The following is a 10,545-nucleotide window of genomic DNA, read 5'->3' on the forward strand; positions in this document are numbered from 1 at the left end:
GGCCGAGACGGGCGGATCACGAGGTCAGGAGATCGAGACCATCCTGGCTAACACAGTGAAACCCCGTCTCTACTAAAAATACAAAAAACTAGCCGGGCGAGGTGGCGGGGGCCTGTAGTCCCAGCTACTCCGGAGGCTGAGGCAGGAGAATGGCGGGAACCCGGGAGGCGGAGCTTGCAGTGAGCTGAGATCCGGCCACTGCACTCCAGCCTGGGCGACAGAGCGAGACTCCATCTCAAAAAAAAAAAAAAAAGAAAGTGACATCTTAAGTTGAGTCAGGGATGGGGAGGTCTTGGAAGAGGCAAACTTCACAAGTCTTAGCCTAAGGAGGGCCAGTGAGGGGCATGAAAGCTCTGGGGATGTTTTTCCGTAAACCTCCATTCAAGTCCTTTCTTCTGAGTTGCTGGGACAGCGGTGCCTGTGCACAAGCCTCTGCCAGCACCCTAGAAACTCAAAGAGGGATCTTAGGGTCATTGTGCTGGTTATTGCTGACTGTTCCATTTACTGAAACCAGAATGGCCTAAGATCATTAGCATCTCTGATCAAGAACCCAGAATTTACTGATTTTTCTCACCTATCTGAGAATTCTTTCTTTCTTGATCATGAGGGAAAGCTTTGGAAGTACAGTTTACACTACAAAGCAATACAATTTATGAGAACAAATAATTGAAATCCTTTATGGAACACTAAGGGCAGAATTTTCACTGCTTGATATTTTCTGTGAACATTTGTTTGCCAGCCTGATAGAGGTTGGTGCAAACGTAATTGCGGTTTTTGCCATTACTTTCAACGGCAAACATTGCAATTACATTTGCACTAACCTAATAGATTTGGAGCCAGGAGGCAGGCTTGGAATCCTGCCCAGGAAGGCCAAGAACATTGTGTAATTCATGGGCTGGCAATCAGGGATATCAAAGAAGGGTCAGAGGAAGGTTCATTGCATTCTGGGGGTGGACCTGTAGGTACCAGATGAGCATTGAAAGATAACTTAGATTGCAGAGAGCTTCAGCAAAGAAAGATAAAGTACTTTGACAAATGCCTTTCCTTAAAAGAACACCAAGAAGAAAATCAGATAGCCATCAAGCTATCAAATGTAAGTTGTCACAGTAGAAGAAGAAAGAAGGCAATTTACCATTAGAAAGTTAAATTTGACCTAGAAATTATTGCATTTTATTGCACATAGCTCTCCAGGAAGGCACCAGATTTTCAATAAAAAACTTATAATCAAGTATTCATTGTTTACCTTCCTTCCCTGCCTTCAGCAGTACTGACAGCTTTGGGGACTTTGATGCATTATCTGTTTTTCTTCTTGTTGCTGACGGTTTTCTTTTTCTTATTTATTTATTTGAGACAAAGTCTCACTCTGTCGCCCAGGCTGGAGGGCAGTGGTATGATCTCAGCTCACTGCAACCTCCACCTTCAGGTTCAAGTGAATCTCCTGCCTCAGTCTTCCGTGTAGCTGGGATTACAGGTGTGCGCCACCATACCCAGCTAATTTTTGTATTTTCAGTAGAGATGGGGTTTCACCATGTTGGCCAGGCTGGTCTTGAACTCATGGCCTCAAGTGATCTGCCTGCCTCTGCCTCCCAAAGTGCTGGGATTACAGGAGTGAGCTACGTGCCCGACTGCTGCCAGCTTTCTAAATCCATTGTTTTCCTTACTTTAAGTCTATCAATATCCTCAAGTTCCTGCCATGTTAAAAACAAAACACAAAATTGTCTTTCTTGTATTTAGTTTGCTTTTTTAATGAATGCCCTAGCTTTTCCCTTTCCCCTTCAGGAATATCATAGTCTCTAGGCTTCATTTTCACTTTATCTTTCATTCACTTCTTACCCCACATGTGGCTGACATTTCCCCTCAGCTTTCCATTGAATATACTTTTGCAAAATCACTCAACAAGTTTTTCTCTGTATAAGAGTAGACAAACACGTATATGCCTATATCCTATATGTATATTTTCTTTTTATTGATTCCTAAATATTATTTCATTTAAAAATTGGAAAAAATAAGATTATCATGATAATAGATATAACACATCACTTGATCACTTAAAAGATCATTACTATTTTAGTTTATTTACTTTCCATTAAATATCTCTCTCTCTTATTCTTGCGATTCACTTATAGCTTTATTTAATAGGTATTGCTTTATTGTAAATGTTTTCTTATGCTATTTTCAAAAACTCCAAAACAGTAATTTTTACTTTCTGTATAATATTCCATATCATGGATATTTCATAATATACTTATGTAATTATCCTTTCATTCTTTCATTGTTTTGTGTTTATACTTTCACTATTTAAGTGTTATGAGATTGTCCCAAGGGGCTTCTCTACTATTTCCAAATCAATTTCTGGTTAGGTCTCCTGACCCAAGTGGCTGCTGGATTTGCAGGTGTGCTTAATTTATATGGAGTGAGAGAAACCGTTAGCTCAATATGTTGTTAATTGAAAGGAGAATCTTAGGATAGACTATTTTCCAATATAGCTAAAAAATGGATAATAACTTTGTTCAACCAGCAAAATAAGAGAAAAAGATAAAAAGTGAGGTAAAAATAAATGACAGACATAAAGTCAAACGAAATGAGTAAAATCACTCCACCAGTTGTTAGGAGGCAATTTTTTTCTTCTCTTTCTGCACTCGAGTTGATCAAGTCTGTAGATAGATTCTCTTCATAGCTATGAGAAGCATATTGGCACAAGGTTGCTGTCTCTCTGTGTAAATGAAGTATTAGCTCTAGCCTGGACGTTCCCCCTAAGCTTCAGAATAAAAAAATTCAACTATTTACTTGACATCTACTTTTGAATGTCTAATAAGCAACTCAAGAAATCCGGAATGAATCTGTGATTCTTGCCACTTTCTCTGTTAGTACTTACACTGCCCTTAGTCTTGCTCTCTCAGTGATGGGCTCATGTACCTAGTTGTTTAGGTTAAAAAACAAAAACAAACAAAAACTCTGGGGATACCTTTGATTCTCTCATTTCATAATTACAACCCATTAGCAAGCCCAGCTCTATCTTTAAAATATCCTCTGTCACCTAGGTTGGAGTACAGTGGTGCAATCTCTGCTCGCTGCAAACTCTGCTTCCCAGGTTCGAGCGATTCTTGTGTCTCAGCCTCCCGAGTCACTGGGATTACAGGTGCCAGCTACCAATTCTCAGCTAATTTTTGTATTTTTTTGTAGAGAGAGAGTTTCGCCATGTTGGTCAGGCTGTTCTCAAACTCCTGTCCTCAGACGATCTGCCTGCCTTGGCCTCCCAAAGTGCGGGGATTACGGGTGTGAGCCACTGGGCCCAGTCTAAAATGTGTCTTAAATCCAACCTTTGTTCACCTCCTCTGTCACTGCACCATGTCCAAGTCACTAGTGTCTCTGGAGAGAGCCCCCTAATTTGTCTCTATGCTTCTACGAGAGCTTTGCACACTCTGATTTATGTTCAGACGCCAGAGATATGTTTTAAAAATGCAAATTAAGTCAAATTATTTCCATATTGAAAATCTAATTACGTTTTTTAAAAAAACTACATAGAATAAAATCCAGTCTCTTTACATGGCACACAATGTCCTACCTGATTTGGTTGCTGAATATTTCTCCAATCTTTTTTTTCCTGCTACTGTTCCCTCTTTTCATTCTGTTCCACACATAATTAGTTTTCTTGCTCTTCCATAAACATTTCAAACCCATTTCTACCTCATAGCCTCTGTTTTTACTATTACCATTGCAAGGATTATTCTTTTCTAAGATATTTCTATGGAAACTCTGCCACCCTATTTCATTCAGTGTTTGTTCCTGTGTCACCATCTCAGAGAGGCTTTCCATGATTATTGAATAAATCCTAAAATAAAATTGATATCAAAAAGGTCATGTTCCCTGCAGCAAGTTGCTAATATCAGAAATCAATAACAATAATATATATTCCCAAATTCATACACAGAGATATTAAAACACAACACATTCTTACATAACACTTGGGCTAAGGCATACATAAAAATGAATACAAAATAATTAGATCTCAAAAAACACAAAGCACTATAAATGAAATCCTGTGGAATGGAGCCAAAGTGGTATAAAAAGGGACATTTATGGTCTTCAAGACATTTACTAGAATTCATGAAAGTATGAAAGCAGCTTAGTGCTCAACTGAAGAATCGAAATAAGCAACAAAATAAAAAGAAGAAAAATCTGAAACAAAATAGGAGGCAGTAAACAAAAATAATATCACACATAAATTAAATAAGAAACAAAACAAAGCAAGAAACATTGTAGAGTTATTTAGTAAGACCACTAGGTAGTTTATGGGAAGATACATATATTAGATGAGCCTTAGGAAAACATGATGAGAAAAAGAGAAAAAAAAAATAATACAGGGAAGAAAAGGAACATAAACTACAGATAGAGAAGAGCTTTGAAATCATGATAGAATACTTTAAACCCCATATTCTAAATATGTGAATGAAATGGACACTTTTAGGGAAATATAAATTAACAATATTGGCCAAAACAAACTTACAAGTAGTTAATGTTCTATCCTTTTACATCCAAAAGGTGCTAGAACTAGCAAGATTTTATGTACAATCCTGAAGGAATAGATAATTCCTATTTCTTTGTTTTTTTGAGATGGAGTCTCGCTCTGTTGCCCAGGCTGGAGTGCAGTGGCACCATCTCGGCTCACTGTAAGCTCCGCCTCCTGGGTTCACACCTTTCTCCTGCCTCAGCTTCCCGAGTAGCTGGGACTACAGGCACCCGCCACCAAACCCGGCTAACTTTTTTTTGTATTTTTTAGTAGAGACGGGGTTTCACCACGTTAGCCAGGATAGTGTCAGTCTCCTGACCTCATGATCCGCCTGCCTCCGCCTCCCAAAGTGTGATAATTCCTATTTCTTAAGAGTCATTGAGATTATAGATTGAGCTAGGTGGTTGCTCAACACATTTTATGAAACAGAATAAGCACAATATAGAAATTTCGCAAGGGTAGTGTATTAGTTATTGTTGCATAAGAAGGTATTCCAAAAAGTAGTGACTTAAAACAAACTGATTATCACATAGTTTCTGTGAGATGAAGCTTAACCGGATGCTTTTGGTTAAAGGTCTCTTGAGGTTGCAGACAAAGTTGTCGGCTGGGGCTACATTTTAATCTGAAGACTAGGAGTGTGGGGGTTATTTATAAACTCATTCACTGGCTTTTTTCATGCAGCATAATGTTGTGGAAGTTCATCCATGATGTATCATGTATTTGTATTTGTTCTTTTTTATTACACAATAGTATTTCTCTGTATAGATATAGTACATTTTGTTTATCCATATACTAATATATGGGATAGAAACCTAAGAATAGTGTTATTAAATTGCATGATATATTCATATTTATCAGTTTTAAGAAAAGGCCAAATTATTTTCCAAAGTAGTGATACTATTTTATATTTCCATCAGCATTGTAAAGTGCCCTGATTTAGCCACATCTTCATGGACATATTTTATCACTGGTCATTTTTATTGTAGTTATTCTAGTGTGTGTTAAGTGGCTTCTCACTGTGGTTTTAATTTGAATTTCACTAATGACTAATGATTCTGATAATCTTTTCATGTGTTTATGTTCATTCACATATTTTCTTTGGTGAAATGTGTGCTCAAATATTTTGCCTGTTATCTTATTTATTAACAAATTATTAATTATAAATTGATAAATTATAGTTGTCTTATTTGTTGGGTACAAAGTGATGTTGTGATTTATGAATTCAATGTGGAATAATTAAATCAAAGTAATTAACATACCAATCACCTAAAATCATTATTTTTTTGTCTTGAGAATGGTTGAAATGTATTCTCTTGGCAATTTTGAAATGTATAATACATTTTTTACTATAGTCACCATGCTGCGCAGTATATCTTAAAGAAACCTTATTTTACTGTCCAGTTGAGGCTTTGTACTGTTTGACCATCATATCCTCATCCCTTTACCCTCCCCAGCCTCTAGTAACCACTGTTCTACTCTCTGCTTATTTGAGTTTGACTGTTTTAGATTCCACAAATAAGTGAAACATGTAATATTTGTCTTTCTGTGCCAGGCTTATTTCACTTGGCATAATATTCTCCAATTCCATCTTTGTTGCTGCAAATAAAAATGTTTATTTTCTTTAAGGTAGAATAGTATTCTACTGTGTATATACACTATATTTTCTTTATCCATTCATCTGTTGATAGACACTTAGGTTGATTCCAAAACTTGACTATTGCAAAAAGTGCTGCAATGAACATGGAAATGCAGACATCTCTTCAATATACAAATTTCAAGACTTTTCAGTAAATATCCAGACTTGAGATTGCTAGATCATATGTAATTTTATTTTTATTTTTGTTGAGAAACTTGTAAGTTTTCCATAATGGCTACACTAATTTACATTCCTAACAACAGTGTACAAGTGTTCCCTTTTCTACATATCCTCTCCAACACCCGTTATGTTTCCTCTTTTTGGTAATAGCCATTCTAGCAGGTGTGAGGTGATATCTCACTGTGGTTTTAAGTTCCATTTCCCTAATGATTAGTGATGTTGAACTTTTTTTTTTGTATATTTGTTGGTCATTTGTGTGTCTTCTTTTGAGAAGTGTCTATTTATCTCCATTGCCCATTCTTTAATTGGACTATTTGTTTTCTTTCTGTAGAGTTGTTTGAGTTCCTTATAAATTTTGTCTATTAACTCCTTATCAGATGTATGGCTTGCAAATATTTTCTCCCAATCTGTAGATTGTCTCTTTATTCTGATTGTTTTCTTTGGTGTGCATAAGCTTTTTATTTTGATTATAATCAAATTTGTCCATTTTTGCTTGCATTGTTTGTGCTTTTGGGGTTAGAACTTAAAATGTCCAACATCATGTAGTCTTTCCCCTATGTTTTCTTCTAGTAGTTTTTCAGCCTCAGGTTTTATATTTAAGCTTTCAGTCCATTTTGAAAAAGTAATGTCAGTCAAGAATGCTATATCCAGGAAAGCTATATTTCAGAAATGAAGGAGAAATAATGTCTTTCCTAGACAAGCAAACACTGAGGAGATTCATCACCACTAGAACTGCCTTATAAGAAATTGTTAAGGAAGCTTTTCAAATGGAAATCAAAGGATGCTGATTATTGACATACAAACATATGAAAGTGTAAAATTCACTGATAAAGGTAAAAAAAGGTAAAGGTCAAATCCAGAATATTTCAATACTGTTATGGTGCTTTGTAAATTATATATATTCTTATTGTAAAGGTTAAAAGTCACAACAACCTATAGTAGAACCTATAGTAAGTTGTTAGGGAGTACAAAATACAAAAATGTAAATTGTGAAATTAAAAAATATAAATGGAGGAGGGTAAAAGTCTAAAGATTTTGTATGTGATGAAGTTAAGTTGCTATCAGTTTTAGTCTATTAAAACTATAAGGTATTTTATGTAAGACTCATGACATGTACAAAACAAAAACTAGAGCAGGTACACAACTAAGAGAGATAAATAAATTTGCTGATACAGAAGATCAGCAAATTACAAAGACAAACAAAAAGAGAAAAAAGAGGGAGATAAGGTGGTTTGCTACATACAGCCTAGAATAACATCTCCCCCTAAGAGACCAGACCATTAGGAAGACTGGCACACTCTGAGCAGATCTTCAGAGGGGAGACATTGAGAGTGGATTGGGGGAGGAGGCAGATTCTAGGCTGAAGAGGGAGGAAGCTGGAAACCCTGCATGAGGCCTTGTTCCTGGACCCCAGCAGCTCCTGGGGAAGGGGTGACTTGAATAGGTGAAGAGTGGCCCACTCTCACCACAGACCTTTGGACTCCTAGCTGCAGTAGACCCCATGACCCTCATGGACATTTGAGCTGGCAAGGAGAGCTGGTTGGAGAGGTGGCAGGACCAGGAATTCAGCCTGTGAGGAGCTCAGAGCGTTTGGCACAGCAATAGCTGCAGTGAAGCATGGCCAGGATCACCTATCCCCCAAGGCTTGCTATGCTCTTTTAGGTAGCTTGGGCCTTTGGTGATTGTTGGACCTGAGCAGAGTAAGGTAGTCTTGCACATGGGTCAAGGCCTGTTCTATCTGGGTCCCCTCCATCTGCTGGCCTCTGCTGGGGACCCAGCCTGGCTGCACTTGCTTGCAGCACCTCCTTGGATTCCCAACCAGGGTGCTTCCTGGGGAACATCATCATAGCTTCTTTACTGGTGAACCAAGCCTAAACTTTCAGAGAGCTTCAGCAGACCAGTCCCCACTGACATGCAACCACCTGCAGTCTCTCCTGACCAAAACCTCCCTTCCGCCACTTTGTAAGCATTCACTCACTCATGGCCATCCACCACCACTTTGTTGACATGCACAGTGGGTGGACCTCACCTGCCTTCACCTGCCTGTGTGTGCATATGTGTGAACCCCAATACCCCACTACTGCTGGCGTGAGTGCATGTGCATGGGCACAGGTGTACACTGCTGCAATGCCACTGGTACAAGCACATGCATAGACACAACTGCCCCACCCTTGCCAATGCCCCACCCCTGCCTATGCACAGGCACCATACCATCCTGCTGCCAGCATGAGTCTATGGATGGATGTTGGTGCCCCACCTCCACTGGTGCCTCAACCCAACCAAAGTGAGTTCACTCTGCCCCATCCTCACCAACACATGTGTACCCCACCCAACCACCACTGCCACTGTCGCACATATGCAAGCACAAACCCTGCTGCCACCACCCCAAAAAAGTGCTGTGGCTGGCACTTCCAATCAAAGTGTTGTTTCCAGTGGACCAGGAACAATTCACCCCCTCAAGTGCAGCAGGTTTCTCACCTCAGGGAACAAGAGAACAAAGCCAGGAACCTGCTACCAACTTCCCAGGATTAGGGCACACAGCTCAGGAGTAATGAGCTGAGTCTTGACCCCCAGAAGTCTCCCAGAAATGAAGCCAGTCAACGGAACCCACCTTATTCCACAATCAAACCTTCAAAGGCATCAAAGAATATAAGAGCAAAAACCCCATCCAAAGGACAGTGATATGGTTTGGCTCTGTGTCCCCACCCGAATGTCACCTTGAATAAATCCCCATGTGTCAAGGGCAGGACCAGATGGAGATAACTGAATCATGGGAGCGGTTTCCCCATGAGTGAGCTCTCATGAGATCTAATGATTTTATAAATGGGAATTCCCCTGCACAAGCTCTCTTGCCTGCCACCATGTAAGATATAACTTTGCTCCTCATTTGCCATGATTGTTAGGCCTCCCCAGCCATGTGGAATTGTGAGAAAATTAAACCTCTTTCCTTATAAATTACCCAGTCTCTGGTATGTCTTTATTACCAGCTCGAGAACAGATTAATACAGACAGCAACACCAAAGATTAAAGAAACATCAGTCTATACAGGTTAGAAAGAACCAGCACAAGAACTCTGGCAACTCAAAAAGCCAGAGCATCTTCTTACCTTCAAGGGACTGCAGTAGTTCGCCAGCAATGGTTCTTAACCAGGCTGAAATGACAGACATATAATTTAGAATCAGGATAGGAATGAAGATCATCGAGATTCAGGAAAGTTGAAACCAAATTCAAGGAATCTAAGGAATCTAATAAAATGATATGAGTTGAAAGACAAAATAGCCCTTTTAAGAAAGAACAAAACTGATCTGATAGATATGAAAAACTCGCTATGAAAATTTAATAATACAATCACAAGTATTAACAGCAAAATAGGCCATGCTGATGCACATATATGTTTATTGTGGCCCTATTCACAATAGCAAAGACTTGGAACCAACCCAAATGCCCATCAATGATAGACTGGATTAAGAAAATGTGGCACATATACACCATGGAATACTATGCAGCCATAAAAAAGAATGATTTCATGTCCTTTGTAGGGACATGGATGAAGCTGGAAACCATGATTCTCAGCAAACTATTGCAAGGACAGAAAACCAAACACCGCATGTTCTCACTCATAGGTGGGAATTGAACACTTGGACACAGGAAGGGGAATATCACACACTGGGGCCTATCGTGGGGTGGGGGAAGGGGAGAGGGATGGCATTAGGAGATATACCTAATGTAAATTACGAGTTAATGAGTGCGGCACACCAACATGGCACATATATACATATGTAATAAATCTGCATGTTGTGCACATGTACCCTAGAACTTAAAGTATACTAATAACAATAATAGGCTATGCTGAGGGAAGAATCTCAGAGATTGAGGACTAGTTCAGTTAGACAAAAATAAAGAAAAAAGAATTCAAAAAAATAAACAAACCTCTTAGAAATCTGGAATTATGTAAAGAGACCAGATATATGACTCACTGGCATCCCTGAAAGAGAGGAAGAGAAAGCAAACAACTTGGAAAACATATTTGAGGCTATCATCCATAAAAATTTCCCCAACCTCACTAGAGAGGTTGATTCAAATTTAGGAAATGCAGAGAACCCCTGCAAGATACTATACAAGACAACCATCCCCTAGACATATATCATCAGATTATCCAAGGTTGACATGAAAGAAAAAATATTAAAGGCAGTTAGAGAAAAGGAACAGGTAACTCACA

The sequence above is a fragment of the Trachypithecus francoisi genome, unplaced genomic scaffold, assembly GCF_009764315.1.
Source record: "Trachypithecus francoisi isolate TF-2019V2 unplaced genomic scaffold, Tfra_2.0 Contig01554, whole genome shotgun sequence".
Classification (NCBI taxonomy): Eukaryota; Metazoa; Chordata; class Mammalia; order Primates; family Cercopithecidae; genus Trachypithecus; species Trachypithecus francoisi.